The sequence below is a fragment of the Mauremys reevesii genome, linkage group 3 (genome assembly GCF_016161935.1).
Source record: "Mauremys reevesii isolate NIE-2019 linkage group 3, ASM1616193v1, whole genome shotgun sequence".
Lineage (NCBI taxonomy): Eukaryota > Metazoa > Chordata > Testudines > Geoemydidae > Mauremys > Mauremys reevesii.
Window position 1 is genome coordinate 176,843,241 of NC_052625.1, and position 24,737 is coordinate 176,867,977.

A 24,737-nucleotide genomic window follows, 5' to 3' on the forward strand; every position below is an offset into this window, starting at 1 on the left:
TGAAATCATCCTTTCTTTTCCTGCAATCTCCTGTCTCATTCACTACAAACCTTTCAACTTCTGCAATGAATGATGCACAGTCCTGTAGAAAACAGCTCCATTTACTACACAACCTTGATTTATCCACAAAGCAGGTCCATCCTGTGCACTGAATGAGCCAGGGGTCCAGTGTAAAAAATAGCAATCATGTAATTAAAGAATGTGTGATAATACTATACACAAGAAAACAAATTAAGGTTGCACAGGCAATCTTAATTCTGGCATTTCCTAGCTTTGAGTGCTTGACTTTGCAACCTTAATAATGTTCTTTAATGTAATTGTGTATGTGCAATTTCCTAGGGTTATAAAAAGCAAATGGATAAAAACAAAATTCTATTAGGTAGCATCATATTGACACCTACGTAGTTCATCAGCAGGTCTGGAACATTTAGATCCACCTAACAGACCTTTACCACTTGAACTAACATAGTAGCTGATAGCATTAGCAGGTTTTCATTCTTTTTGTAGATCAACACTAGAGGGGGATAAGACATACTTTGCCCCAGAGGATTTCATAGATACTTGCTAAGAACAGAGGAAGTATGAGGTGAGTCTCAAGAATTTTGGGATCCATCCATTTCAGTCTTGGTGGGAAGTATATCAATGGTCATTGACCTAATCTCCATTCTTCAGGTTTCTCATTCCAGTCCCAGTGTCTTTGTACAGCCAGTCCTAGTTCTCCCCTCTAGACTCCATATCTGAGTCCAAGTCTCCTCCACCTCCCAGCCACAGTCTCACCTCCATTCTCAGTCCCAGTATCTTTGCCCAACCAATCCCAATCTGTCCCCCACCTGTCTTCCTGTTTATTATCTCCTCCCCCCGCACCCCAGCTCTGAATTTGAGTCAGGTACTGTCCTCTGCCATGCTGCCTGGGCACCAGCAATGGAACCGCAATTGCAGGGAAAATCCTGCTGAGTCTCCGTAGCCCGGGGCTGGAACATGCTCAGTCTGGTCAGCACACAGGAGCTAAGTAAAGATGGAAACTGCAGAAGTTTTAGCTGCAAAGGTTTAACAAGTTTCTACAAACTCAGATTTTTTCAGAGACTTACAATTTAGCCAAATTTGGGCAGTTTTTCATGCATACAGAAAAAAGCACACCCTGGCACAAAGATAATCCCCAGCCACATTTCAAGCCCCTGCCCAAAATATGAGGGCACTAGAGCATCTCAACAAAACAGTTAAAAAATTTAATCATGGCAAAATAACATATTTTCCCCTAAACCTATTCTCGGAAACAAGAATCTGAACCATTTTGTCTAAACTTAAAAAAAAAGAAAACACAGCCAGAGGCAGACACCCAGCATAAAATTTTTCAAGCCGAATGTTTGGAAAAAGGCAAAAAAAACCTTATAATGGGGTATGGTAGGCAACCTTCATAACAGGCAGCACTTCCAGCTCTGCCTGTAATGATATAAAACAGGGTCTTCAAGTTACGGTATACTTGGCAAACAGCAATGTAATAAATAGTTAAAGCTGACAGGAGACAAAGGAAAAATAGGGTTATTTCTTTACTGAAATTAAACCCCTTTGATGATAATCTGAATCCATCATTGCATCCATGGATGTCAACCTTCCATTTGCTTCACCCACCACAGCTTAAAAAAAAACAAGTCAAGTGAATCCAATTCAGATCCAAATGACAAGACCCGGTGTTCAACTTCAGAGCGGTAACTCTGGTATTCTAGATGTATTCTTTTAGATGGCCTTACATAACAAAACAATTGTTAATTATTATTATTATTATTCCAAAATAAGCTCTGAGCAATACTTTAAATAAAGGAGTGAAGCAATAAAAAAGATGCTCATTCCCCCTAAGATAACACAAATCCCAGATGGCCTTGTGCTAAGTGGAGAAAGATACCATAATAGCAGTTGCTGTTATCAATTCTGCTCAGTGACAGATGTTAAAATTATGAGTGTTGGTGCTTACTCATAAAACTTCAGTAAATCATTTAGTCCCATACCACACAATATAAAGGCATAAGTAAAGAAAAAGGTCATATGCAATCAAACACTAATCCTCCCTGCATGTATATGCCTCAAACTGACCAGTACTTAGGGAGAAAGGATAACCAGTCACTTTTTTTGCAATTCAGTTCTCTGGCTATAGAAAATTACGTAAGTAATGGTACTGTCCTCAATTTCTCTCTATTGTTCTGCATAACATAAATAAGAATGGCAGTATTTATCATCAGTGGTTGCTATAGCAGGTCCATCACCTACAGAATCGGCATTCTGGGGCTACATTTTTATTCTGTCATGACAACAGATCTCTTTCTCTCCTGCACATGCAATCTTTCTGTAAGGTGTTTCAGACAGTGGTCAGAGCCAAGTTCAGGAGACATAACAGTGCTCCATTGTCCTCCTTCCAGACATATAAAGTGGCTCAAGGTCCCATCTGGAAGCAGTCACCTGAAAGCCCAGTGTTTCAAGCGGGGGAAAAAACCCAAAACAATGAAAAAAGCCTGGTTTTTTGAGTGGATTCATCCTCATTCAGGATGCACACTGGGCCTGGAATAAAATCAGAGCGTGACACCTCTCTGAATAAATTCACTAAAAATCAAGGGATTCCACATAATCAATAATATCAGCAGCATCTAAACAATAGACGATGTTACTCACACACAAACATGGGGCCAGATTATGGCTGGCACGGAAGTCCTCCTATCCATCTATCTACATGCCTACCTACTTAGGAAAATCTTTGGGGTGTCAGAGCATCTCCTATTCATCTCAGAGAGTCAGGGATGATTACACATTCAGCCCTTTCTCTCACTCAGGCACAGGGGCTGCTCAGAAATAGCACTCTTGTGGGTGGTAGTCTAACCAAGAGGGACAAGGAGGAGGCAGGGTCATAGTTGGTCAAAGGGCAGTGTACACTGTATCCTCCAAAGGATGCTTGCCAGATATTCTCAGAAACACTAGACATAATTCATGGTTGCTCTGCAACACCCCCCACCACCACCACCCCACACACACACACGCACTTAAGGAATACCCCAGCACAGTAGACAACTTCAATGCCTCTCTGCCTTCCACCCACTCCAATGCCTGGGGCAGGTGCAAATTAGCACTATAAGAACTTTGGTCAGACATGTACAAATTAGGGCTCCAGCAACCCACATCAGAGGCCAAACTGGTCTCCCGCAGGCTCAGCCCTAGGATTGCAGGTGTGCAATTACCTCATCATTTACTGAGCTAAGATCTGCATTGGTGCAAGGATGAATTTATGCCATTATCCTGAACTACACCTAGGACAAAGAGAAAAAAATAAAATCTAACAAGCAAGCTCATTGGTGCATGTGATCTGTTTCTACCTGGCCCTCTTGTAAGATTCAAATTATGTAATTTGTGTTCCCATCCCCTTGCTTTAGAAAATTACAACATACTATGGAATACCAACAAAATAATTAGAATTATCAAGGACCAATGTGATAATACTGAATTTGCAGTTAGAGATGTGACAGCGTCACCCAGTGGTTTGCAATGACAACTGGAATAAGGCAAAGGTGTATTATGTCCTCACTGTTGTCTGCACTGATCATTGACTATATCAGGGGTTGGCAACCTTTCAGAAGTGCTGTGCCGAGTCTTCATTTATTCACTCTAATTTAAGGTTTCGCGTGCCAGTAATACATTTTTATGTTTTTAGAAGGTCTCTTTCTACAAGTCTATAATATATATAACTAAACTATTGTTGTATGTAAAGTAAACAAGGTTTTTAAAAATGTTTAAGAAGCTTCATTTAAAATTAAATTAAAATGCAGAGCCCCCCAGACCGGTGGCCAGGACCTGGGCAGTGTGAGTGCCACTGAAAATCAGCTTGCGTGCCGCCTTCGGCACACGTGCCATAGGTTGCCTACCCCTGGACTATATCATTAGGAAAGTAACCATAGAAGGCAACTAAAGAGCACTATGGACAAATGATAAAGCTCAATTGGATTACCTTGCTTTTACTGATGGCATTGTCCTGTTTAATTCAACTCATTGCTTAGTGGAAGAAAAGACCCAGCTTTCGGCAGACACAGAAAAACAAATTGGATGTCAAGGAGAAGATAAAATATATGGCTATCAATATCCTCAAAGCAAACATCAGCATAGATAAACACTAGAAGTAAGCCATTTTATCTAAGTAGGGTGTGAGATGTGCAATGATGGTTGTACCATTCTGGATGTAAAGCAATGGGTATCAGAAGCAGCAAATAACTTTCATAAACTTGAAAAGATGTGGAAAAGTAGCGTGATTGACACTGACAAAAATATGAATTTTTAACACTGACATCATGTATATCCCCCTTTATGAAGCAGAGACATGAAAATCTTCAACTGAAATTGATAAGATAACTCTTCCAAAGCCAATGCACGAGAAAGATCTTTAGAGCTCATTGGAAAGATTTTCTTGCAACACCAGAAATTCTAAGATGAGCAGACCTAACTCAAGCATATTAAAGATGGTAAGATGATGATAGACATATTTAGGACATGCTTTAAGGATGCCACCAACACAACATCCACATCAAAGGATAATATGGACACTGTCTGAGAAGAGAAAAAAGAGGATGACCTAGAGAAACATTATGCAGAACAATAAAAGAAGCAAATTAATCCATGAGACACTCAGAAGCCTGAACCGACGAGCAAAAGAGTGAAATAAATGACAGAAGCTGTTAGACACCTATTCACCCAAAGGTGCAAGAGGAAATAATCCCTTTTTCTACCCACCTAGCAACCTCAAACAATAACCAGGAAACAAATGCTCCGAAGCATACAGGAAGAGAAACTGGGGGTGGGACAAGAAGAGTGTCCCAGCAGCAAAATTTTTAGACTGTGTCCTACTGCTTCTTGTCTCCCTCTCCCTCTCTTCTTTCCCAGGCACCTCTTCCTCTAGGGACATCAGACAGTAAGTACTCCAACCTAGACCATCTTGAGGGGGAAGTGGGTTCTCTTAGGGGAGAGTCTGATGATAGAGAATCTCCAGGTTATAGTCAGGAGCCGAGGAATGAGAAATATAATGTAAGGGCCGGATCAGATGATGAACAGTCATAAAAAAAAGAACTGGCACATCAGAAAAAAGGGCAAAAAAATAAACAGGGACAAGTTTTTAAAGTGCTTGTACAAATGCCAGAGAATAAAAAAATAAGGTGGGTGAACTAGAGTGCCTTGTGAAGGAGGGAGATAATATATATATAAGGCATCACAGAAATGTGGACTGAGAGCAGCAAAATCAAGACACAAATCATTACGTACAAAATATATCGGAAGGACAGAACAGGCAGGGAGGGGGGAGAGTGTGGTAAAATAAAAAAAGAAAAGTATATAAAAAAAAAGTGAAAAATCTTAAGAATCCCATAGTCTCTTCATGGTCTAGTATAAAAATTTCATTTTCTTCTAAAATATAAAACATTAGATCTATTATCTACCCCCACAGTAATAGTGTAATAATGATGATGAAATGCTAAGGGAAATTAGAGATTAATTAGATTAAGAAAAGATAGATAGTAATTATTATTCCCATTTCCATTAATATTATTTAGATTTCAATTCAGATCGAAAAATAAAATTTATAAAATTTCGATGCTTTTAAATGACTGCTTCATGGAGCAGCTGGTAAGGCGGCGACTCGAGGCTTAGGCGGGGGTGAGAGAAGAGTGCAGTGAGTGGAGGACAGGGTCCCAGAGGGACAGCAGACCGCTTAGCTAATAAATAAATAGTATAATAAAAGCAATCACATCAACAACATCTGTAATGTCAACTTTCCAACAACTGCTGAAATTTCAAAATCAAAAAAAAAAAAAAAATAAAGTTAAAAAAAAAAAAAGGTACATTGACTAAAGTGAAATCCTGCAAATTGAGAAGTGAGTGATTTAATAGAAGACCAATTAAATAATACCATAAAAATAAATAAAAATTAAAAAAAAAAAAAAAAAAAAAAAAAAAAAGAGAAAAAAGAAAAAAAAAACCAAAGAAACAAAAAAAAAAAAAAAAAAAGAAAGAAAAAGAAAAAGTGAAAAAGTAAAAGTCAAATAAAAAGAAAAAGAGCAACGCTGCAAAGGAGAAAAAAAGAAAAGAAGAAAAAAGAAAGCCAAAAAAAGCAAAAGAGCAAAAAAAAAAAAAAAGTAATAACAAAAAAAAATTTTTTAAAAACAAAACAGAAAGCAGAAGCCTGCAAAACAACCAGTGGGAAAAAGATCAAAAAAAGAAAGAGAAAAAAAACAAAAAAAGCGCTTAAAGGAAAGAAATGCAATAGTCTTGGATATTGAGAAATGGACTGAGGATGTTATCAGATTCCCTGACCTGAGCAGTGGTTCTGAGACATGAGAGGGTTTGGAACAGATTGATGGACTCAAACTTAACAAGATAAGGAGTAGTGTAGAAAGGAATTTTAAGTATTAAAAGAACTCAAGACCAGATGAAGAACACTACCAGATGGTGCGGTAACCTTAACTTTACTTTTAACTAGTTTCAAAAAAACCGCTAACTAATAATGAACTATGTTTAAAAACCCTTTAAATGACTAAATGCTATTTAAAGGGGCATGAGTTAAATCCCGGCAATTACAGAAAAATAGGCAATTAAACCGCCGGATTAATTAATTGAAAGAATAGTAAAAATAACGAAATAAAAAACAAAAAAAACATAAAAAAAAAAAACATACACATATGCAAACATAAAAAAATGTTTTTAGGCTAATAGTCTTTAAGGATTCTTAGGGGAAGGGGTGGTCTTACTAATCAATTAGAGTGGTGGGAAGGGGTGTACAAAGATGTCAGAGGGGGAAAGGAAGGCTCCCCTCACCCAGAGATTTTTACGTCTATTTTGACAGGGGATGGGATAAAGGCTAAGGTCCTTTCATGATTGAGAAAGGTAAGGAGGAAGGGGAACAAAGGAATGAGAAATGGTAAAAATGGAGGAAAATAGAGGGTAGGAGGATCCCAAGGGTCAGGAATCCAGAGGGGTAACTAGTGGTTATCAATAAATGATCTGGAGAAGAGAAAAAACAAACAGTGAGGTGTGTTTGTTGCAGATGATAAACTAAACTAAAACAGAAGAGATAGAAAGCAACTTGTGAAGAACTAAAAAGAAGATCAAAAAAAAAGTGTGAAAGCAACAAAAAAAGAAAAATGAAATTTAATGTGGAAAAATGTAAAATAAAAGTAATGGAAAAAACAAAAAAACTATACATACAACATGATGAGGGCTAATTTAGCTACTGTGAGTCAGGAAAAAGATTGGAGTTATATGTTGGATGGTTCTCTGATCTGAAGATGTCCAGTGTGCAGAGAATCAAAAAAAAAAAACAGGATGTTAAAAATCAATAAAGGGGGGAGGAATAAGGGGAGAATATATTATTGCCCTTATATATATATAATATACGATATTTGCTCCTAATCTACTGTGTCTCATTGGTCTCCTCACCTCAAAAAAGATATAAAGATGAACTAAAAGATAGGAAAAAAAAAAAGAAAGGTCCTAGGGGAGAAAAGATTAAACTAAGAGGGAAGGAAAGAAGAGAATAAGGACTCTTCAGTTTGGAAAAGAAGATAAAAGGGGGAAGAGAGATGTTAGGATAAGTGATGATGAAGAAAGTTTCAGAAGTGGATAAGGAAAAAGCAGAAATATACAAAATAAAAGAACAGAAGTAGGCAGCAAAAAAAATAAATATAAGGACAGGAAAACAAAAAAAAAGGGGAAGTCCTTTCTTCACATGAATGATTTGTGAACTGGAGGATACCTGGAGGAGGGAGAAGCATAGACTATGGAAATGTTTAAAGGGGCTAAGATTGTAAAGGCTAGGGCTATAAATGGATGGAAAATGGCTATGATAGATGGGATGGGGTAATAAATGCTGTGATATGGAGTTATGGGATGGAATGGTGATGGATGGATCATTGCCTCAGAGGATCACTCCTAGATGGACCTTTGGTCTGGCATTGGGCACATTGGACTGACCACTTGGCCCTGAGATGGAGTGGCCTTTCTTATGTTCTTATGTTCTTATGTTCTTATGTTCTTTCATAGCTCCCAACAAAATAATAACAGTGGGCTACTGCCTCTAATTCCCCTGACAGCCAACTCAGCTGGTGAAAGGCTCTTCAATGCAGCAAATGACTGAAGTAGTAATGGGGAGAAATCATGAGTACCGACCACAATACTCCATGTTGCTTGTAAACTGTGACCGCTTACAGGGGAAAAAATGTCTTATGGTAACCCAGCTTTCCCAGGATGTAGCTACCCATGACTACTTAGAACCACAAGACGGCTGTGAGGAGTGGATTCAGGTCCTTCTGCTGCCCAAAGCACTGCTCCCTCCCAAGGGAGCTAAAGAAGTCCTGCACTAATGCTACTAATCTCAGGGCCAATGAGACCTAGCTGAGCAGTGCTACCTCCATCCAATTCATTATGCATGAACTCAGGAACAAAAATACCAGCCAGAACATTATCTAATATTATTTAATTTCTTAGTAATGATATTTCAAGCACCTAAGAGTATGGTAGGCATGAAACAATGACATGGTCCATGATGCAAAAGGCTGCGACACTCCAGGTGGTGGGAACAGTGCACCTGGATGATAGTGCAGATGACCAGCCAACCGCGGAGACTGACTGGGACGCCAAGTTGCTGCCAGCCAGGGAGATGACCGAAGTGCACCTTGCGATAGGATGTGACCCAGGAAATAGTAGAAGCCAATCTTAAACCCTTAATGGGGAATTTCCAGGCTTCATAGGGCCCTGGGTTGGAACGCGGTGGAGTAGGGTGGTTGGTGCTGGTGGCATCCTTAAAGCATCCTAAATATATCTGTCATCATCTTATTCTCCCCCACCCCCACTTGCTACTAGGTGTGGTCACTGTTTGTTAGCTCTCCCGGGGGCTGCAGACAGACTGTTTGTTTTTCCCTGCCCAAAGGGTCAGAACCCCCAATTGCAATGATTTGCCCCAGCCAGGAGGCTTAGGGGCCATAGACTGTTTGTTTGCTGTGGACTGATTGTTTGGTTGGCCCAACTGGGGTCCCGAGCTGATCTCTTTGCAATTATCTGATCCCTCAGGGAGTCCTGACAACTGTGCAACAGGGTGTACCAACGTCATACTAGGCCAAAAGGGGTGGCCCTGCTCAGCACGCAGCCCCCGCCCCCCTCCTGCCCCCGACAGGCTCATTCCCTCCTTTACTATTCATTGCAAAACAATTTGTCTCACTACATGCATAAGAGCAGGGAAATGCAATACCATATATGGTAGAAATAGATGGATGGAAATCATGGTAACTTTAGCCCATCATTCCAAAAAGTCTTGATTTTTTAAAAAATGTATTTTCAACATAGAAGCACATTTAAGCTGGCCATATGTTGCAAACAAAATAGTTATTTCACATCTCACAAATAAATGTGGCAATTTTTTTCCTGGACTTATCAACATACAGGAAGGAGAAAATAAATCCAGAGAACCATTGTCTTGGATCCCTTATGCATAAGACAGTCAGGGAATATAGACAGTCTCCACCGTGATTCTGCAAAGACAGCCATGGTTAAAGTTGCAGCCAATGGGACTCCAGCCATCAGGTTCTCTTTGCAGGATCAGAGCCATAGTTGGCATAAAATTGCTTATCCACACTCAGATTTTTTGTGACAAGGGCAGAAAATAGCTTTTTGTTTAGCCACACTGCATCTTCTATTTAGGAGCAAGTGCTTGTTGAACATTCAAATTGAGTTGTAAATCTCAACTCAAAGAGTTAACATATTATAAGCTACCATAAAAGAAAATGTCCATTTACACTCAAATTATAGAGAAGTCTCTTGTCTTTGTCGAATTTCAAGTGTATTTGCACTTAAAAGCTCCCCCTCCCTCTTCCCCCCCACTGCCCCCGACTAGAAACAATAGTGCAGGTGCATTGCCCTTCAGTGTACAATGTATTTATCCCGGGAGGCAGGAAGTTGGTTTCACACCTGTTTCTTCTTTTTATTTGCTTTTGGCCTGGCTAATTTGCCGAATGTCATGATTGGTACAGCTGAGGCTGTCAAAGAGAATTACCAGTTTGTAATGTGATGGCCTAATTCTGGCAGTTCAGATCTTGCAATGATTTGCCTTTTGTTCTTGTTTTGGTAACAGTCTGTTTTCCATATTACACATAAAACGTATCTGATCAATAAAAAGGGTAAAAATAAGATAGATTTCAGTGAAAGTAAAAATTGTTTTACTAGATAAATGAGACATTTTAAAATAAATGCTAGAATGGATCTATAAAAACAGATTACAGGATTACTAATACCAAATAACAGGATTGCTAAAGAGGGAACTAAGTACTGCTTTTTATGAAAATATGATCTAGTCCTTAATAATCTTTAGAGAGACAAGGTGGGTGAGGTAATATCTTTTATTGGACCGGCTTCTGTTGCAGAGAGAGACAAGCTTCCGAGCTTACATATAGCTCTTTTTCTTCTGAACTCTGTGTAAGCTCAAAAGCTTGTTTCTCTCACCAACAGAAGTTGGTCCAATAAAAGATATTATCTCGCCCACCTTGTCTCTCTAATATTCTGAGACCACACGGCTGCCACAATGGAATTTATTAATCTTGTCAGAACTTAAAAACAACATAAAAAAGATGGACATACTGGCTTAGTCGTTTAGAGAAGTGAGAGGATATGCTGGATATCTGGACTATCTGACACACTGGTAGCATCTATTGTATTGGAGTTTCAGCTTTTTTAGCAGAACTACCTTCTCCCCTCCAAAATAAAGTGATACTCTGAGGAATGACATCACATATGACATCAATGTGCAGGAGGTCAGATTAGATAATCGTGATGGTCCCTTCTGACCTTAAAGTCTACATTGTTGAGCGACAACATTCTTGACATAATTTCAAGAAATACTACATCTTAGAAATATACTATTAAAAGATGCCAAATTTAGTCATAGAGCTGGTCAAATGATGAAATGTTGAATTTGGACATTTCAGGGGGAAATGGAGTTTTTTACAATATTTTCAGCCCTCCCCACAATTTTTGGATCAACTTCTAAAGCTGGTCAGAATTTTTACATTTTTGATATTTGACAAAAGTTCAATTTTTGAAAAAGCAGAAACATTTTTGAAAATATTTCTTTACTCCTCTTCTTTTTTCCCAACCATATCTACTAAGTTGTACCAACTGTATTGCTGATAAAGCAGGTTATAATACAGTCAGCTAAGTAGGCCAGTTATGTCAATGATTGACCACCTTTAATACAGAAATATCCCATGACACTAACTGACATATTTGTAACAAAGTGGTATAAACATTGAGGGTTTATAAAACTTTATAAAAACATTTAAAATGTTCAAATTAAATTATTTGCATTATCATGTATATGACCGATTCACATGATATATTTGATTTTAATTTTTAATATCTAATTATTTTGATTGTTAACAGATACTCCTCACAACACTTAGTTACTCATTACCTGCAGATATTTTCTATAATGTGTGATCTGTGTGCAAGGTAAGGGATAGCCTTTAAATCATGTACTATCAGTATATAAACCCTAAGTGAACTGAGTATTGATGAGCACATTGAAATAAAGGATAGTGTTTACTTTCATTCTAAGACTCAGTATCCTTGAAAAATTGTATGCTGAGTGACAGAAGGGTGTACTTATTATAACAGATCGAAATCAAGGCACAGTAACTATGTCTACTTAAAATGTAAACTCTTGGTGATATGGATAATCTTTTTCTTACATATTTGTACAATGGGGGCCTGGTCCAGATGCTAAGGTCCTAGGTGCTACCACAATACACTAATGATCATTTAGTAATAATAATTGATTATACATTAGTATTAATTAATATATATGAGACAACATAGAACTTGGAGTGTATGTTCAACTTCATTGCCTATCTGATGAATCATTCTTAGGATGTATAAGGATCTTCCTGTCTAGTGTACAGTGTGCAAGTGGTGGGGCCGTGGTGTGGGGAAAGGAGATATGCAATCAAAGATAGATAAACCTAATAAACAGAAGTGGCAGTGTACCATACTCAACAATGGCTCTGACTACACTTAAGGCACCATGTAGAGTACATGCACTGCACGTCTAACTAGGGTTGGAATAAATAGCAGTGTAGATGGTGAGGCATGACTTGGGTGAGTAAAGACATGCCAGAAACTTAAGGTATGTAGTCTACATGGCTCTCTGCATGTCCAACCTGTGCCTTATCCATCTACACTTCTGTATTTAGTAGCATAGTGTCCTGCTGCCTCCCATTCCTTGCGGCAGAGAAAGCTGTGACAGTGGGAAAAGGCTCTGGAAGGGGAGGCAACTGGGAAAGGCAGAAGTAGATCTCCATAGGTAGAGCCTTTCCCTGCCACAGGGAGCTGCCAGAGCCTTTCACTGCCATGTGTTCAGGCAGTCTGCTTTTTACTATGGGCGGGCATGTAGCTATGCATAGCTACCCCTGCCATCAGTATAGACGAGGCCCATGTGTGACCACTGTGCACACATAGTAGATTGTACATTCTGCAGGACAAGGATTGTATCTTATATAGCTGTACATTTAGCACAGTGGTGCCTCAGTCCTGACTAATGCTATTGGGCACCACCACCACGAACAAGAGGACAGATTGCAATGTGGCATGATCCCTAGAGTACTGCATGTGCTATATGGGATTAGAAGGAATGTACAAGCAGCCATAGATGAAATACACACAAAATGCAGGCAGCTACTAGAGCATGCAAAATGGAAGGCAGAGAGATGTATTGATTTATTTGGGGGCAACAGTTGTTTAGCGGTACCTGCTTCAGTTATATTGCATATATTGTGCAGTCCACGGGGTTGTTACATGGATCCTTTTTACATATGCTACCTGGCATGTCCACCTGCCTTGGGACCATTGCACCTGCTTAATGTTTATCTACCATTAGTCCTTTAAGAAATGAAAGATGGGTAAACTGTAGAGAACTAAATGGCAGTGCTGGAACTCTGCTGCAAAGTGCTAAGCAACCAGCAAAGGTATTTGATTGAGTCCCTGGGCCACATAGTTATACCAACCTAAGTGCTGGAGTAGACAGCACTATGTTGATGGGAGAATTTATCCTGCTGACATAGCTACTGCCTCTCGCAGAGGTGGAGTTATTAAGTTGATGGGGGAGCTCTCTCCCATCATCTTAAAGCGTCATCACCAGATGCGCTACAGCCGCGCAGCTGCATTGGGGCAGCTGCACAGATGTATATTTCTCGTGTAAACCTGCCCTGAGAAGAAGAGCGGAATAGCATTTATACAAAATTAGGAGGGCTCAAAGTATGGCTAGACACAGATAACAGAGATCAGAAGAGTGCGCAGCAAAGGAAAGATAGGAACCAGCCAGTCAGCAGTCGGTTTCATAGAATTGTTGAGCTCCAGAGTAGACAAAATCCATTTTAAGGCATAAAGAAACTCTGCGAGAAACATAAAAGGGAAGCTGTGAGCACTCAAGGCTACCAGTTTATCAGGGAAATGTTCCAAGTGATTCCCTGATTGCCAGAAACTGTCAAGAAAATCAGCCAACCATGCATTTCAACCAGACGAGCCATAAGTGAGTGAGATGCTAGCCGTTTGCAGAGGCACCAGTACAGTGCCAGATATTTTAGGAATGGACTTCCAGGGACAAGTGCAACACAAGACCAAGTCCCTGTTTAGATGTGACCAGTGAAGACACTCTGAGTATAAAGTGGAGCTGAAATCCTGAGAGGCATAACCTAGGCAAGTAGAAAGGATGAGTGGAGAGACTGGGATACGACAGGGAATGGAAGTGACCACTTTGAGGCAAATGAAGGAGACAGACATTCTGACAGAGAAGCCAAGGGAGAATCAATACATACCAGAGTTGGGATATTTCATGCTGTGCTTCTCATATGCAAATCTCAAACTTTAGATTCCATCTGACTCTCAACTGTCATCTGAACAAAGCCATGAGAGGGCTGCACAGCAAAATTGCTATTTAATTAATAAAGTAACACTGCTCCTACACTGTTTTGAGGCTACCTTAAATCCTAATTGTTCAAATCCTTTAAACAACATTGCAGCAAACGGGAGTGATGAAAGTTAAAGTTCTTATTCTCTGTACTTCAGGAGAAGAATTCTGCATCACATTAGGTTTTCAGATTAATAGAAACACCTGATAAAGTCATTGCAGATTTTTATGGCAGGACAATGATTGAGAGTTTGGTTGTTTGGAGATAACAATTAAGTAATATTAATTAATTTACAAGAGTTATTACTGTTAGTAGTTAAGAATTGCAATCAGCTTTCCTGAAATAATCTGTGTCGGTCACATAAATTCAGTGACATGGAAACAATTTACTGATTGTAAATTATTAAATTCCAAGAATTGGTTTTACGATAATTCATGAGCACCATATGTATATGTGCTGTGCAAAGCACAAGGGGTAAATACTTTCCATTTGTTTAATGGAATAAGGGCATTTGAATCTTTGAATACAACCATTTTAAGTCCCAAAGGGACCATTGTGATTGTTTAGTCTAGACCTGCATAATGCAGCCGAAGAAATTCAAATTCCTGCAGAGGAGGATATTGTTATTTGAAAGCACATACTTTATTTCGAGAATTAAATACTATGTTATTCTTAAATAAGAATTCTTCTTGGCAAAACTAATTTGTAAACCTGCCCTATTTTTACTAAAAGAAATAAAAAGCTGTAGCTTCTCATAGTGTCAAGTCACTGAGAACTGTTAAAATTGTGAGAGATTTGATCCTTTCTGAAAAATGATGTTTAAAACCTAAAAAGCCAGCAGCTCACATTAAACAGTCCCCATGGGTCTAGCTCTGGTGGTTGGATGGGTGGGGATCATTCAGATGTCAGAGGTTTCCTGAAAATGCAGCTTTAACAAGTTCAGGAAGGGCCCAATCCTCTTTTGTTCTGAGCACCCTCCAACTTGAATAGGATTAGAGGGCACTCTGCAGCACCGTGCAGGATCAGGCCCTAAATGTGAGGATTACTCTATAAAAATACCCACTGCTCAAATAAGCAAAAAGTTTACTACCTCTAGGTGACTATTATGAGTAATACTGCTCTGATTTGCTCCTCCCCCATGTGGCAGCTAGCTGTCAGAGGCCACTGCTCTAGTTTGTTTGTGCCAGAGGTACTTTTTCACCTCTGTTCACTGGGAACTGTCAAGCATGCTAGACAGAAACAGTAGACATGACAGGTTTCATTCCATGGTTACCATTCAGCTATGTTTCATCTCCTATTGCTGCACCTTTGCATCCCTACTATGTTTGGCGGGGGAGAGGGAGGGGGGATGTAAGTGAGGGGAAATTGTTGTTGCTTGCTGCATACATAACACCATTTTTACAGCTGTTCTATTGCCTCCTCCATCACCTACATGAGGACAAGGTGCTCACTCTGAGCCAGATTCTTCCTGTGAAGGTATAACACCGACAGACCCCAGTCGTTGGTGGGCGGGATCAAACCTCGGACCTCTAGAGCTTAGTGCATCAGCCTCTATTGCATGAGCTAAAAGCCAACTGGCTGTTAGCTAAGACTATAGAGCAGATTCATTTTATATCTCTCTCTGAGTGGTCTCGGTGCCACTAGATGGGACAGAACACCACACCCAGGACGTGTGTGGGTTACACAGGCGTTTAGAAAAGGGAAGGTACAAGGGAACTTCTGTCTGTGCAACTGGCCAGGTGACAAGAGGAAAGCAGCCTGTTCATCCCCCTGTGTAATAGGAAGCTTGGGGAGGGATTGTATCCACCCCAGCCTTAGGCTGCACGACCCTAGCCTCTGGCTGGAGTCAGCAGTTTGGTTTTAGGATTCTTCCCTTTGGTGTCTACAGAGCTACTTTTTCTCATTATTTTTCTCAGGACTACTGCATGCCAAAAGTATTCCAGTGTGCATGTTTTTGGTCTTAACACATCTCTTTTGTGATCAGGTGGATGAGGTATCCACAAGACTCAAGGCCAGGAATGAAGGAAGCTGGGGATGAAATGAGATTCCTACATGAAAGGATGGATGGGCAAGAACCTTATGACCAGCATATATTATATCACTAATAGGGCCCAGAAATATTCACAGAGACATTACAGGTGCCTCAGTTTTGTTTTGATTTCACATTCTGTTAGGGAGTTGTCTTTTCAGCTAGCCCCGCCTTAACTTCCTGTTCCTCTCATCGACTTTCTTTCTGAAATCTGGTTGTGATGCCCTTGCATGATTCAGGTTCAGGCCTGAAAGTTCAGTTATATGCTGAAAAGCGAACATAACAGTGGTATTGCTAGGTTTCATATCTCTCAATGGTTTGCACATCAACGGTACTCAATTTACAAGTAAAAATATGTTTCTTCAATTATCTCAACAAACTCAGCCTGGGGTCCGAGACTCAGTCTGGATTCTGTCCATCACCACCGTTAGCACGGGTTCTGCAGGCCAAATTAGGCCCTTGGTTACACCTGTACAACTGAATTTAATTAAGCCATCAGTGCTCCATTGCTTTCAATGGGTTTGCACAGGTACAACTGATTGGAAAATAGTAAACAATTCAGTTGACTCCATTGCACAAGAATCCAGCTTAAGCCTTCTTGTTAACATTGCCTTCTCAAGGGCTAACAGGAATATTCAATATCTGAAATGTCTGCATAACCCAATAAATGAAAATATTGGGCCAGATATCTTCAGCTGGTGTAAATGGGTGTAGGTTCACTGAAGTCTATGGAAGTTTACTGTTTGACAGTAGCTGAACGTCTGGCTTAGAATTTGCAGTGTGGGTTCTACCAGCACCAATACACAAGTAAAAATAAAATAATTAGAAATGTGCTTGTACTTTACAGCTAATTCAAACATTTATCACTTGGAGTTAAACTGGTGAAATTAAGTCTTATGCCAGTTATTTTTAAAAATGGTAAAATCAAAATCTATTTGCTGTAATGCAATTCTGGTCATTGTGGTCATAAATGAAACGCAAACCTTGTGCCTGTATGCAGATGATTCTTGTATATCACAATGGAGAGAGCAATTCAAGATCCAAAGGTAAACTACACTCCATTTGCTGTATAGTCTTTTGTGTGCTAAATGTTACCCACATGATCATCATTTGTCCAATTTGCTGAAAAAACAGACTTAGTTTATAATGAAATAACTAATTATTTTGATTGACTCTAAAAGCCTGATCCAATTTATATAATTCTTTAAAAAATTTCTAAGAAATGAGCTGATACACAGTGGTTTAATAGACACTTTTTACAGAATTCAAGTTAATACAATGTGAAGCCAGAGAGGTAACGCAATGCATCATACTGAGATAACCATCTAAATAGTACAGCACAGTATTGAGAGAAGTAAACAATCTGAAAGCAGACAGGTGGTAGAAAACCATAGCAACAAAAGGACTGGGCAATGTGGTACAGACACAAAGAGAGCTCTGCTCTCCATATGTATTGTTTTGTCCTCAGCCTAATGTAAATCTGTACCCTACTTCCAGCATATTTCAGTATTTAAATCTCACTATATCATCTTTTCTTTCTTTGTACCCATTGCTTTGTCTTTCGTTTTCAATCAACTTTGAGAATTCAATACCTAGTAGGAGATGCTCAGCCTCTCTCAGGATCAGGCCCAAGTTGACCCATTTCACACTTTCAGTATAACATTATCATCATATCTCCATTTTCTTTTTCTGCCATCAAACTTCTCCTCACACTACTTCCATAGGTGTTTATAAACCTGTTATTGTTCCACTTCTGCTCATATTCTGCCACGTTGTTAAACAGCTATTCTCCTCTGTTACACACAGTCCTGATAAAGCACTCCCTACCAGGCTGCAGCATTTTGGGTACTCACACTGAGTCTCTGTTTTCTTAAGCTTCTTTGGGCTTGTCTACACTACAGGACTATTTCGAATCTACTTAAGTCGAATTTGTGGATTCGACCTTAATAAGTCGAATTTGTGTATCCATACTAAATACACAAATTCGAACTTCTGAGTCCACATTCACGGGGCCAGCTTCGACTTTGGAAGCGGTGCACTGTGGGAAGCTATCCCACAGTTCCCGCACTCCCCGCTGCCCATTGAATTAGGGATTTCCCCAATGCATGCTGGGGGGAAAAATGTGTCGTCATTGAACCGTCAATCCCGCCCTCCCTGTCTTCCTTGAAAGCGCCGGCGGGAAATCTGTTCGCGCCCTTGTCTGGTCGGTTACAGCGCGGACGCCACAGCACTGCGAGCATGGAGCCCGCTGCGATCATCGCTGCACTTATGGCCGTTGTCAACTCCTCGCACGTTATCGTCCACCTCTTCCACAGTCAGATGCTGAGAAACCGGGCGAGGAGGCTCCGGCAGCACGGTGAGGAGAGTGGCGCAGACCTCTCAGAAAGCAGGGTATGCCGGGCAGTGGAGATCATGGTGGCAATGGGTCAAGTTCATGGTGTGGAACGGCGATTCTGGGCCCGGGAAACAAGCACAGACTGGTGGGACCGCATAGTGCTGCAGGTCTGGGATGACACAGAGTGGCTGCGAAACTTCAGGATGCGTAAGGGCACTTTCCTTGAACTGTGTGACTTGCTGTCCCCTGCCCTGAAGCGCCAGGACACAAGGATGCAAGCAGCCCTGACTGTGCAGAAGCGAGTGGCCATAGCCCTCTGGAAACTTGCCACGCCAGACAGCTACCGGTCAGTAGCGAACCACTTTGGCGTGGGCAAATCTACCGTGGGGATTGCTGTCATTCAAGTAGCCCACGCAATCGTTGAGCAACTGCTCTCAAAGGTAGTGACTGTCGGAAATGTCCAGGTCATCATAGATGGCTTCGCGCGATGGGATTCCCAAACTGCGGTGGGGCTATAGATGGGACTCACATCCCTATCCTGGCACCAGCCCACCAGGCCAGCGAGTACATTAACCGAAAGGGCTACTTTTCAATGGTGCTGCAAGCTGTGGTGGACCATAGGGCGTTTTACCAACATCAACGTCGGGTGGGCGGGCAAGGTTCATGACGCGTGTGTTCAGGAACTCTGGTCTGTTTAGACGCCTCCAGGCAGGCACTTTCTTCCCGGACCACAAAATAACGGTTGGGGATGTGCAGATGCCTACAGTGATCCTCGGGACCCGGCCTACCCGCTAATGCCCTGGCTCATGAAGCCCTATACAGGCGCCTTGGACAGTGAAAAGGAACTCTTCAACTACCGGCTGAGCAAGTGCAGAATGGTGGTGGAGTGTGCTTTCGGACGTCTCAAGGGGAGATGGCGGACCTTACTGACTCGCTCGGACATCAGCGAAAAGAATATCCCCGTAGTTATTGCTGCTTGCTGTGTGCTCCACAATCTCTGTGAGAGCAAGGGCGAGACCTTTTTGGCCGCTTGGGAGGTTGAGGCAAATCGCCTGGCTGCTGTTTACGATCAGCCAGACACCCGTGCTGAGAGAATATCCCAGCGGGAAGCGATATGCATCAGGGAGGCTTTGAAAGCGAGTTCCTCGCAGAGCAGGGTAACCTGTGACTGTCCACTTGATTTTAAGAGAGCCTGATCATAAACCAAGTTTCCCCCACTTCCGAAGGACGTTTTAAAACCAAGGACATGTTTTAGTAATTAATAATAAATCTTTCGTTGACTTTGCATTTCTGTTTCTTCGTTGAAACATGGAAGCATTCTGTGCTGGTTAAGGTGTGCACTGATGGGTGGGTTTGCAGGAAGGGGCGAGGGGTGCCGTCTTTGGATAGGGGTTAACATGACGGCTGTGGGTTTGGGCGTTGGAAGGGGTGAGGGGTGTGGGGGAAGGGTGAGTATCTGCCCCTGGATGAGGTCTCTTTTTGGGGCTCAGGGCACCGGGGAGGATCGTGACTACGGTCCAAGTGCATGTGAAGGGAAGCCTGCCTTTACATTCGGGGATGGCAGGCACCAGGACCCTGCACAAGCATACACATCAAGGAAAGACCCGGGGCAGCATACACCACACAGACTGTCCCTGGTGCCTAGTGACTGCAGTCTGTGTGTGCCCTGCAGTTGACCCTGCAGCCAAGTCTGTAGCATGGCACTGTGGGCTATGCACTGACATTACAATTCCCCTCCCACACACACACACAGAACAACAGAAAGTCTTCTGACACCAGAAACGTGACGGAAACAGTCAGTAACACCAAACCGCCTTTAATAATGTAGTACACAGTGGGGGGTTTGAACTTGGAGTTGGGACTGGTTGATGCTGTAAGGAAAGAGCTTGTACAAATTTACAGCGCGGCAGTTGTCTCGAACATTATCTGTGTGCTGCGGTGAAGGGACAGTTCTCACGGCCCCTACCGCCCCTCCGTCTTGTCACTTTGGGTGAGGGGGGGACAGGACTTCTTGGCGTTGGAGGGCGGTTGCAGATGCACTGCAGGGGGGCTCTCTCCTCCTGACTGCGGTCTTGCAGAACATCTACAAGGCGCCGGAGCGTGTCCGTTTGCTCCCTCATTAGACCAAGCAGCGTTTGAGTCGCCTGCTGGTCTTCCTGCCGCCACCTATCCTCCCGTTCCAGGTGTGTGCGATGCTGCTGACACAGGCTCTCCCTCGACTGTCTCTGCTCTGCCGCCTCCGCTCTGGAGCTGGCCATCAGTTCCTGGAACATGTCGTCCCTTGTCTTTTTCTTTCGGCGTCTAATCTGAGCCAGCCTCTGCGAGGGGATGGCGGGCAGTCCGGGAAGGAGCCGAAGCTGTGTGATGCGAAAAAGTAGGTGATTTCCTTGAACAAATACATGTTTGCCAACAGTAAACACAGTCTAGTCAGTTTCAGTTAAGAAGACCAAACAGGGAACCAAGTCTCAGGAGATCTCGGAACTAGTCCGAGATTTCGGAATACGCTCTCATTGGCGGCGCGATTGCACTGGATAGCGCACAAGCGAGGAGAGACAGCTGCATCCCTCTTGCACAAAGTCCTGGTAAGCCTTACAGTACAGAGTGCTTATCAGTTAGTGCTTAGCTGTGCTCTCCTGCTGGAGGCAATGTGCAAAGCAGAAAAGATGAGCGTTATGCGGCACCTCCCGCCAGTGAACGGAAAGACCCTGTATGCTTTTCCTCTGTGGCCTGCAACACGTGGCTGTTAAGCGAGGTCATTCTTATGCAAAGTAAAACTCTGTTAAGCGAGGGTCATTCTTATGCAAAGTAAAACTCTGTTAAGCGAGGGTCATTCTTATGCAAAGTAAAAGTCTACCATGCACAATAGTAACAGTACACTAATTCCACTAATTAGATGCAGCACTTCCACAACGACATCACCCTGAGGCGTGTCAGGCGCACACAGAGAGAGCGGATGCTAACAGAAGCCCTGCACAGACCAGGACCATACGCTGCCATGCTCGTAGAGGCGATGGTCCCCCTGTACCTGAGGATGGCCTGGCGCGGAAGAGTGTGCTTCAACGGAGCACGCAATAAAGCACCTCTCCCAAGAAACCTCTTGCTGAGGCTTTTCCAGCTGCTCTCTGAGAGCTTTTTTGAACTGTCCCCAGAGGACTATTGCTCCATTCCTATCTGTGTAGACCTGCAGTTTGTATAGTTTCATATTTAAAAATTTTTATATAGTATTTCTATTTTTTATATATATCCCTGTTTCTTAAAAAAATAAATGTTTCCCTGTTTGTAGCACTTACCGCCTGATCCTTCACCTGATTCCGAGTCCGGGTTAACGGGCGGGGACAGTTGGTAGGGGATCTCTGTGAGGGTGATGAAGAGATCCTGGCTGTCAGGGAAAGCGGGAGTGGGTTCGATGTCGCCTGCGCCGTCCTCAAAAGACCCTTCTTCATCTTCCCCATCGGCGAACAGGGAGGGGGAACTGTCCCGGTACACTATTCCGTCCTCGGAGTCCACCGTCACTGGTGGGGCACTGGTGGCAGACCCACCTAGAATGGCATGCAGTGCCTCGTAGAAGCGGCATGTCTGGGGCTGGGCTCCGGAGCGTCCGTTTGCCGCTCTGACTTTTTGATACCCTTGTCTTAGGTCCTTCACTTTCACGCGGCACTGCATCGCATCCCGGCTGTATCCTTTGTCTTTCATGGCTTTAGAGACCTTCTCGAAGGTCTTCGCATTCCGCTTGTTGGAGCGCAGCTCCGAGAGCACAGACTCCTCGCCCCACACAGCGATCAGATCCTGGACTTCCCGGTCAGTCCATGCTGGGGACCTCTTTCTAGTCTGGGATTGCCCGGACTCCTCTGCTGGAGAGCTCTGCATCGTTGCAGGTGCTGCGGAGCTCGCCCCGATGTGCAACCAGAACGTCAGATTCAAACCGCCCAGACAAGAAAATGAATTCAAATTTTCGCGGGTCATTTCCTGTGTGGCTGGCCAGAGAATCCAAGCTCGGACTGCTGTCCAGAGCGTCAACAGAGTGGTGCACTGTGGGATAGCTCCCGGAGCTGCTAAGTTCGATTAGCATCCACACCAAGCCTAATTCGAGCTAGCAAGTGCGAATTTAGCGTTACTCCACCTGCCGGGGTGGAGTACCAAATTCGAACTAAAGAGCCCTCTAGTTCAAATTAAATGGCTTCCTGGTGTGGACGGTTGAGCGGTTAGTTCGAATTAACGCTGATAAATTCGAATTAAAGTCCTAGTGTAGACCAGGCCTTTGGGTCTCAGTAGGCTGCAGAGGTGTTTCTCCCCTTGGCCTCTCTGGGGACTTCCTCTTGGCACAGACACTCTGTCTGTTACCTCCTCAGGGAAATGGAAACACACAGCTCAGCTGCCCATGGCCCCAGGATCAGTGCTGACCACTTGAAATGACCCTGGTAGCTTACGCTCGCCCTTTCTCAGTGCTCGCCATTTTGTATGCATTCTGGGTTTACAATTTAGGGACCCGTGAAAGAGAAAGGCAAACAGACATGCAAGCTTTGTAAAGGATTCTAAATACTATTACTCTTCCTTAGATAACACAAAAGATATACAGATCTACACAAAAAAATAAACACACCTATATCCATTTCCCTGCCTCAGTTTCCTGACCACTTTGTGGCATTCTCTGGGCTTAAGTGAGAGTCCTCTGGAGTGTCCAATATAGTTCTTTTGCAGCTCATGGCTTCTCCTCTGAACCATGAAGTCTCTTTCCTGCAGGTCAGTTTCATTTGGCCTTAACTGGTCCTGTGGTTAGGGACCCTTGCTATGAAAATATGGCCCTTTCTTCCTCTTTCCTGTCCAAAGCTTCCTCTTTCTCCCAAAGCGTGAGTCTTAGTTCCTACTGTGAGTGCTTTTTAAACCCCTGCTTTGTCACCTTTGTACTTTTTAGGGATTTTCCAGTCTGCACTTCCCCATCCCTTCAGAGAAGTTGGAGGAACTAGTTCTCCTAGTATCAGAGGGGTAGCCGTGTTAGTCTGGATCTGTAAAAAGCAACAGAGAGTCCTGTGGCACCTTTAAGACTAACATATATTGGAGCATAAGCTTTTGTGGGTGAATACCCACTTCGTCAGATTGCGCATGCGTCCCCACAGGACTCTCTGTTGCTTTTTATAGTTCTCCTAGGTTTCAACCACCCATTGTCCCAAGATGTTTCCACCTGAATAGGCAATCATTAAGGTTTGATGACACACTATTGTCCCTGGTTCAGCAGATATGTGTCACAGCCCTTGTCAGTTCATGATTGACTTATTACACGATACAGCAATTACATGTCAACCAGAAACCATAAGTTGTGTATGCACAGATTCCCCAGATTGTCACAACTTTCCCATTACATTTCATTTTTACTTTGTCCTATGACATCTCTCATTTGCATTCTTCCTGCCCAAAATCTTTCCATCATAGTAACTGAATCCACTAGTGACTAACCTACACATATTCGATTCTCAGCACTCTCTCTTCAAACCTATTCAAACCTTAGCTTTGTTTGAATTAATTTAGGTGCAACATTAAAAGTCTGGGAGTCTGAAGTCCATTGCCTAGCCACAAAATAAATATGTCATTGGCCCCCAGAGAGCATGCTTTCCTGCACTGCCCCACTAATGTGCTTCAGCTGTGTTCTGTAAGGGACAAGAGGCTAAGGACCCATTCAGTCCTTAGCCTCTCTACTAAGATTGCCTGTTAGTGCCACTGATTGACAGCGGCTTGTGCAAAGTTATAGCAAAGGATACCATTTAGTCACAGAGGTCAGGGAAATCACAGATTCCAAGACTTTCCCAGGTTCCGTTACTTTGGCTTCAGCTATCATCGGTGGTAATGGAGACGGGGCTGCATGTCCCCAATGCACAGCTTTGGCCGGAGCCAGGACTGCACACTCCCTCCTTACCCCTGCGCTTTCAGCTGGGGCCAGAGCCAGGGCTGTACACCTACCTTCCCCCTGTGGCTTCAGCCAATGGGGAGCCAGGAGTGTGAGCCCCCCCTACATCCCTCACTGCTGCATCTGGAGCCAGGACTGTGCACCTGGCCCCCTCAGCTTTGGCTGGGGCTGGAGTCCAAGCTGCTACTGTGTGCCCATGTCCCGTGGCTTTGGCAGGGTCTGGAGCCAGGGCTGTCATTCCTCCCCCCAGCCCCCATTATTTTTAGTAAAAGTCACAGACAGGTCATGGCACACACTTGCATTGGTATAAATGGTGTGACTCCAAGTTTAACTTGATGCAAATGACTGAAGAATTTGGCTGCAAGTATTATTACGAGTTCCTGACCAATACTAAATGAACCGACATGGTAGTACTGCTGAAAAGGATCTGGGGGCTATGGAGGAGCACAAATTGAATGTGAGTCAACAATGTGATGCAGTTGCAAAAAAGTTAATATAATTCTGGGC